The sequence below is a fragment of the Amblyraja radiata genome, chromosome 17, assembly GCF_010909765.2.
Source record: "Amblyraja radiata isolate CabotCenter1 chromosome 17, sAmbRad1.1.pri, whole genome shotgun sequence".
In the NCBI taxonomy this organism is placed as follows: domain Eukaryota; kingdom Metazoa; phylum Chordata; class Chondrichthyes; order Rajiformes; family Rajidae; genus Amblyraja; species Amblyraja radiata.
The window spans coordinates 45,152,979-45,159,917 of record NC_045972.1 but is presented as its reverse complement, the minus strand read 5'-3'; the positions used below and the strand labels follow the sequence as shown (position 1 = coordinate 45,159,917).

The 6,939-nt window shown below is 45.0% G+C and overlaps 1 protein-coding gene across 1 annotated transcript in view; it reads left to right on the top strand.

Annotated features, from left to right (window-relative positions):
• Positions 1 to 1,049: 1,049 nt before the first annotated feature.
• nod2 (nucleotide binding oligomerization domain containing 2) overlaps positions 1,050 to 6,939 on the top strand; it is a 30,475-nt gene continuing 24,585 nt past the window's right edge. Inside the window, exon 1 of the mRNA XM_033036351.1 lies at positions 1,050 to 1,118. The gene's annotated coding sequence lies outside the window, so the exon portion shown is untranslated. The remainder of the gene's footprint in view (positions 1,119 to 6,939) is intronic.

Sequence of the window (6,939 nt, the reverse complement as noted above, 5' to 3'; positions counted from 1 at the left end):
TCACTGAGTTACTCCAGCAATTCTAACCTGACCTACTGAGTTACTCCAGCAATTCTAACCTGACCCACTGAGTTACTCCAGCAATTCTAACCTGACCCACTGAGTTACTCCAGCAATTCTAACCTGACCCACTGAGTTACTCCAGCATTTCTAACCCGACCCACTGAGTTACTCCAGCATTTCTAACCTGACCCACTGAGTTACTCCAGCATTTCTAACCCGACCCACTGAGTTACTCCAGCATTTCTAACCTGACCCACTGAGTTACTCCAGCATTTCTAACCTGACCCACTGAGTTACTCCAGCATTTCTAACCTGACCCACTGAGTTACTCCAGCAATTCTATTTTGACCCACTGAGTTACTCCAGCAATTCTAACCTGACCAACTAAATTACTCCAGCATTTAGTGTCTTTTCTTCGGTGTAAACCAAAGATCATAGAGGAGCAAGATAGACCACTCCTCCGAAATCCAATGTACGTGACGGAAGTTGCGGGGAGGTTTACAATGTTTCTTATTTAATGCCCCTTGTCTAGTCTGAAATAAAGTTCATCATTGGATCAGAAGAAATATAATTGTGTGTGTTATATGATTCTATACATTTATATCACATTCATGTATGTGTGTTTATAAACATTTTATTCTTTAACAAGAATTAACAGAATTATGAACTAACAGAATGATGACACACAAACACTTCCCCCGCAATGTCAATTACCCTGCGAGTCGGGTCGGTTCCGGTTACTACAAAATCAACTCAAACTCTGCTTGTGAGCCATTTAAAAAGAAATGATTTAAAAAACATTAAGAAAGACAATTACCAGAATCAAATTTTATTCTTGACAAGAAGTATGAACTGACAGAATTATGAATCTAACCCTATATCACACACACAAACTGTTGCCCAGCAACATTGATTACACTGCGAGTCGGGTCGGGTCAGGTAGGCTCCGGTTACTAAAATGGGCGGGAAAAAATGCGCAGGATATCCCCTACTACACGTCAGCCCATTGTATTTCGCAGGAGTAGCCTGTCTTGCTCCGCTATAAGATCTTTGGTGTGAGCGGTGCAAGCGCCGGGCTCCCCGTCCTCCCCACAGCACCAGGGAACAAGCGCAAGGTAAGTCAAAAACCTTCGCCTTCTGCTAAACACTCCTGTCCCTACAGCAATCCACACGCCTTCTACCCCCAACACACTCCAGGCCACCCTCCAGCGCTCTTCCATCTAAAAAAACCCCCATCTTCTCCCCAAAGATTTTGCTTGCCCTGACTCCAACACATTGTTGACCCTCGCATTGTTTCCAATGATCAACTCTCTCTGTGACTCAATACAAACTCATGTGTCCTCATCCTCCCTGAACCTGTAGTTTTCTCCATTCCTTGGGATATCTCGACCCTTCAGGACTTTATGCAGTATTTACGTTTGCTGTTTTAATTCTGTTAACTGGATGTGTATTCTGAATGTCTGACAAAAGTGCTGGAGAAACTCAGCGGGTGCAGCAGCATCTATGGAGCGAAGGAGATAGGCAATCTCCTAGAAGGAGATTGCCTATCTCCTTCGCTCCATAGATGCTGCTGCACCCGCTGAGTTTCTCCAGCACTTTTGCCTACCTTCGATTTTCCAGCATCTACAGTTCCTTCTTAGTTCCTTCCTGGTTAGAAATATTCTGAACGTCTGGTAGTTGTGTGTGTGTGTGTGAAGTCAAGTCACATTTATTTATATAGCACATTTAAAAAACAACTCTCGTTGGCCAAAGTGTTTTACAATTGGTATAATAGTATAACAAACAAACTACATCCATATAGCCCTCGCTCAGTGTGTGTGTGTGTGTGTGTCCCCAGGCATTAGTTAATTCAAGGGTGGCGGGGAGGGGTGTGGGGTGGTGGGGGAGAGCATTCTGCAGGTCAGGCAACACCAGTGAGAAACATCAATGAGAAACAGTAACTATTTCAGGTCAAAACCCCACCGCCAAAACCGAGAAAGAGGAAAATATAAGTTAGAAGGTGGACACAAAATGCTGGAGTAACTCAGCGGGACAGGCAGGCAGCATCTCTGGAGAGGAGGAATGGGTGACGTTTCACGTCGAGACCCTTTGAAGGGTCTCTACTCGAAGCGTCACCCATTTCTTCTCTCCAGGGATGCTGTCTGTACTGCTGAGTTACTCCAGAATTTTGTGTTTATGGGTGTAAACCAGCATCTGCAGTTCTTTCATATATATATATATATGTGTGTGTGTGGGTATATGTATATATATTTACCGAAGCCAATTAACCTACAAACCCGCACATCTTTGGAGTGTGGGATGAAACCGGAGCACCCGGAGAAAACCCACGCAGTCACATGGAGAATGTACAAACTCCGTACAGATAGCCGCCATAGTCAGGTTCGAACCCGGGTCTCTGGCGCTGTAAAGCAGCAACTCAACCGCTGCGCCACTGTGCCATCCAAAGTGATACAGCACGGAAACAGGCCCTTCGGCCCAACTCATCCATGCCGACCAAGATGCCCCGTGAGATGAGCCTGAGCGATTTACAGGGGTTTCACCTTAACGTTGGTCTGTAAACAGAGCCTTCTCATCATTTATTACAATAGTAAATCTTTCACATTAAGTCCATTCCACCAAGCCTTGTGACAGGCCTTTGGAATTTATTAAATGACACATGACATTGTTATGTAAGTCTAATGAGGAAGGCACGTGCCGCTTAATAGACAATAGACAACAGGTGCAGGAGTAGGCCATTCAGCCCTTCAAGCCAGCACCGCCATTCAATGTGATCATGGCTGATCATCCACAATCAGTACCACGTTCCTGCCTTCTCTCCATATCCCCTGACTCTGCTATCTTCAAGAGCCCTATCTAGCTCTTTCTTGAAGGTATCCAGAGAACCGGCCTCCACCGCCCTCTGAGGCAGAGAATTCCACAGACTCACAACTCTCTGTGTGAAAAAGTGTTTCCTCATCTCCTTTCTAAATGGCTTACCCCTTATTCTTAAACTGTGGCCCCTGGTTCTGGACTCTGCCAAGATCGGGAACATGTTTCCTGCCTCTAGCGTGTCCAAACCCTTAATCTTCTATATTACTAAAACTCTGTTCTTGACCGGTTTTGGCGATCTGTGCTGCGATTTCCGAGAGAACGCTGCCACCTCCAGCCGTCATTTTTGGCCACCTTGCTCAGAGCCCCCCTCCGCCGCATGTGTGCCGAGGATTTTTCCCGTCGATTAAAAATAACAGAGATATTAATGTTTTTACATAATTCCCCATTCTCTCTGCTGCCCCCGCTGGCGGCAGGGGGGAGGGACTATAAAACCAGGAAGTGGTGTGCCTCAATCAGTGTATGCAAGCTGGAGGAAGGCAGAGCGTCACGTTTCTCTGAGCTGTGAATGAACACATGTCTACTCAAATGTAAGTGCCCTTAGTGGTTCTAAAATGCTTGCAGAATGTGTCTATTGGTTCTAAAGCTTGCAAAAAAATGTCTATTGGTTCTAAAGCTTGCAAAAAAAATGTCTATTGGTTCCAAAGCTTGCAAAAAATGTCTATTGGTTCTAAAGCTTGCAAAATGTGTCTCTATTTGTTCTAAAGCTTGCAAAAAAAATGTCTATTGGTTCTAAAGCTTGCAAAAAATGTCTATTGGTTCTAAAGTTTGCAAAAAATGACTATTGGTTCTAAAGCTTGCAAAAAATGTCTCTATTGGTTCTAAAGCTTGCAAAAAATGTCTCTATTGGTTCTAAAGCTTGCAAAAAATATGTCTATTGGTTCTAAAGCTTGCAAAAAATGTCTATTGGTTCTAAAATGCTTACAAAAAAATATCTATTGGTTCTAAAGCTTGCAAAAAATGTCTATTGGTTCTAAAGCTTTCAAAAAATGTCTATTGGTTCTAAAATGGTTCATACTAGCGCTCCAGAAAGCCCCTGCTCTGCCCCTCAGCATTACTTACTGCAATTGGTGGCTTGGGAGCTTTGGTTTGAAGTTGAAAGGCACTATTACTGCAAATGGTGGCTTGGTTGCTTTGGCTTGAAGTTGAAAGGCACTACTTGCTGCAAATGGTGGCTTGGGAGCTTTGACTTGAAGTTGAAAGGCACTACTCAGAACTGCAGTAGCTTTGGGAGCAACAACAGCAGCAGCAGGAGGAGATTAGCAAGAGATACGACTGATTGGCTCTAGCCCAAGTGGGAGGAGAGAAGTTTGTAAATTGGTAAATCAGGCAATTTATCAGTCAATTTAAGTAAGACTGCTCTTAGGGAGCGGCCCTGTGAGTGAAGTGCCCTGTGAGTGAAGTGTGAGTCTTTGGCTCGAGAGTCTTCGGAGAGGAGCTGAGGAGAGGAGACTACGCAAAACACACTGCAGAGGGAGAGATGAAAGAAGGAGATGTCAGGCAAGCTGATTCAGTGTGATGCTTGCAGTATGTGGGAGGTCAAGGACACCGCTGGTGCCTCTGGCTGCTACAAATGCGAAAAGTGCATCCAGGTAGAGCTCCTGAAGGGCCGTGTTGGGGAACTGGAGAAGCAAGTGGATGACCTCCGGTTCGTCCGAGAAACGGAGTCGTTCCTCGACAAGTCCTACAGTACGATTGTTACACCTAAGGTACTGGAAGAGAGAAGGTGGGAGACAGTGAGAACGGGAGGGAAGCATGGAATGTCAACGTCCCGGGTGTTGTACCTCTTGTGAACAGGTTCACCCACTTAGAAGCTGTCGGGACAGAAGAGGTGTTTACACTGGGCGCGGGACTGGCTTGTGATGCGAATAGGGCTGTTGAGCCGAAACCAAAAAGGCCTAAGGCAGGCAACGCCATTGTAGTAGGAGACTCCATTGTGAGAGGTACGGACAGGGGTTTCTGTGGCAACAGACGGGATGCGAGGATGGTGTGCTGCCTTCCTGGTGCCAGGATCCAGGATGTCACGGACAGAGTGCAGAAAATCCTCAAGGGCGAAGGTGAACATCCGGAAGTGGTAGTGCATGTCGGCACAAATGATGTCGGAAAGAAGGGGATGAATATTCTGCAGCGTGACTTTAGAGAGCTCGGAAAAATGCTGAAAAGCAGGAACTCCAGGGTTGTTATCTCCGGTTTGCTTCCAGTTCCTCGTGCTGGCGAGAGCAGGAACAGGGAGATACGGGACCTGAACGTGTGGCTGAGGAACTGGTGCACGGGGCAGGGATTTAGATTCTTAGATCACTGGGATCTGTTTTGGGGTAAGGGGGAACTGTACAAAAGGGACGGATTGCATCTTAACAGGTGTGGGACCAGCATTCTGGCAGGCAGGTTTGCCACTGCTACACGGGTGGTTTTAAACTGAATAAGGGGGGTGGGGTGTCGAATGGGCTAGTGGAGGATGGAGTTAAAGGGAAAGGGTTTCTTAAATGTGTGAGCGTAGAGACAGAGGGGTGTAAAATGAGGGTAGAAGCAATAGGTAGCAAGGTGAAAAGTAAAATGGCAGGCCAGAACATCCAGGGCAAAATCAAAAAGGGCCATTTTCAACAAAATTGTATAAGGGTAAGAGTGTTTGTAAAAACAAGCCTGAAGGCTTTGTGTCTCAATGCAAGGAGCATTCGTAATAAGGTGGATGAGTTGAATGTGCAGATAGCTATTAATGATATGATATAGTGGGATCACGGAGACATGGCTCCAGGGTGACCAGGCTGGGAGCTGAACATCCAGGATATTAATATTCAGGAGGGATAGAGAGAAAGGAAAAGGAGGTGGGGTAGCGTTGCTGATTAGAGAGGAGATAACGCAATGGAAAGGAAGGACATTAGTTTGCAGGCTGTGGAATCGGTATGGGTAGAGCTGCGAAACACTAAGGGGAAGAAAACGCTGGTGGGGTTTGTGGTACAGGCCACCTAACAGTAGTAGTGAAGTTGGAGATGGTATCAACGGAAATTAGAAATGCGTGCGACCAAGGCAAAACCGTTTATAATGGGTAACTTCAATCTACATATAGATTGGGTGTAATCAAATTGGCAGGGGTGCTGAGGAAGAGGATTTTTGGAATGTATGCGGGATAGTTATCTAAATCAACATGTAGAGGAACCAACGAGAGAGCAGGCTATTTTAGACTGGGGTATTGAGTAATGAGGAAGGTTTAGTTAGCAGTCTTGTTGTACGTGCCCCTTGGGCAAGAGTGACCATAATATTGTTGAGTTCTTCATTAGGATGGAGAGGTGACATTGTTAATTCAGAAACAATGGTTCTGAACTTAAAGAAAGGAACTTTGAGGGTATGAGACGTAAATTGGCCAAGATTGACTGGCAATTAATTCTAAAAAGGGTTGACGGTGGATATGCAATGGAAGACATTTAAAAACTGCATGAGGATGAACTACAAAAATTGTTCATCCAGTTTGGCAAAAGAATAAATCAGGGAAGGTAGTGCATCCGTGGATACAAAGGGAAATCAAGGATAGTATCAAAGCGAAGGATGATGCGTACAAATTAGCCAGAAAAAGCAGCATACCGGAGGACTGGGAGAAATTCAGAGACCAGCAGAGGAGGACAAAGGGCTTAATTAGGAAAAGGAAAAATAGATTATGAAAGAAAACTGGCAGGGAACATAAAAACTGACTGCAAAAGTTTTTATAGATATGTGAAAGAAAGAGATTAGTTAAAACAAATGTAGGTCCCTTGCAGTCAGAAACGGGTGAGTTGATCATGGGGAACAAGGATATGGCGGACCAATTGAATAACTACTTTGGTTCCGTCTTCACTAAGGAAGACATAAATAATCTGCCGGAAATAGCAGGGGACCGCGGGTCAAAGGAGTTGGAGGAATTGAGTGAAATCCAGTTTGCCGGGAAGTGGTGTTGGGTAAATTAAATGGATTAAAGGCCGATAAATCCCCAGGGCCAGATAGGCTGCATCCCAGAGTACTTAAGGAAGTAGCTCCAGAAATAGTGGATGCATTAGTAATAATCTTTCAAAACTCTTTAGATTCTGGAGTAGTTCCCTA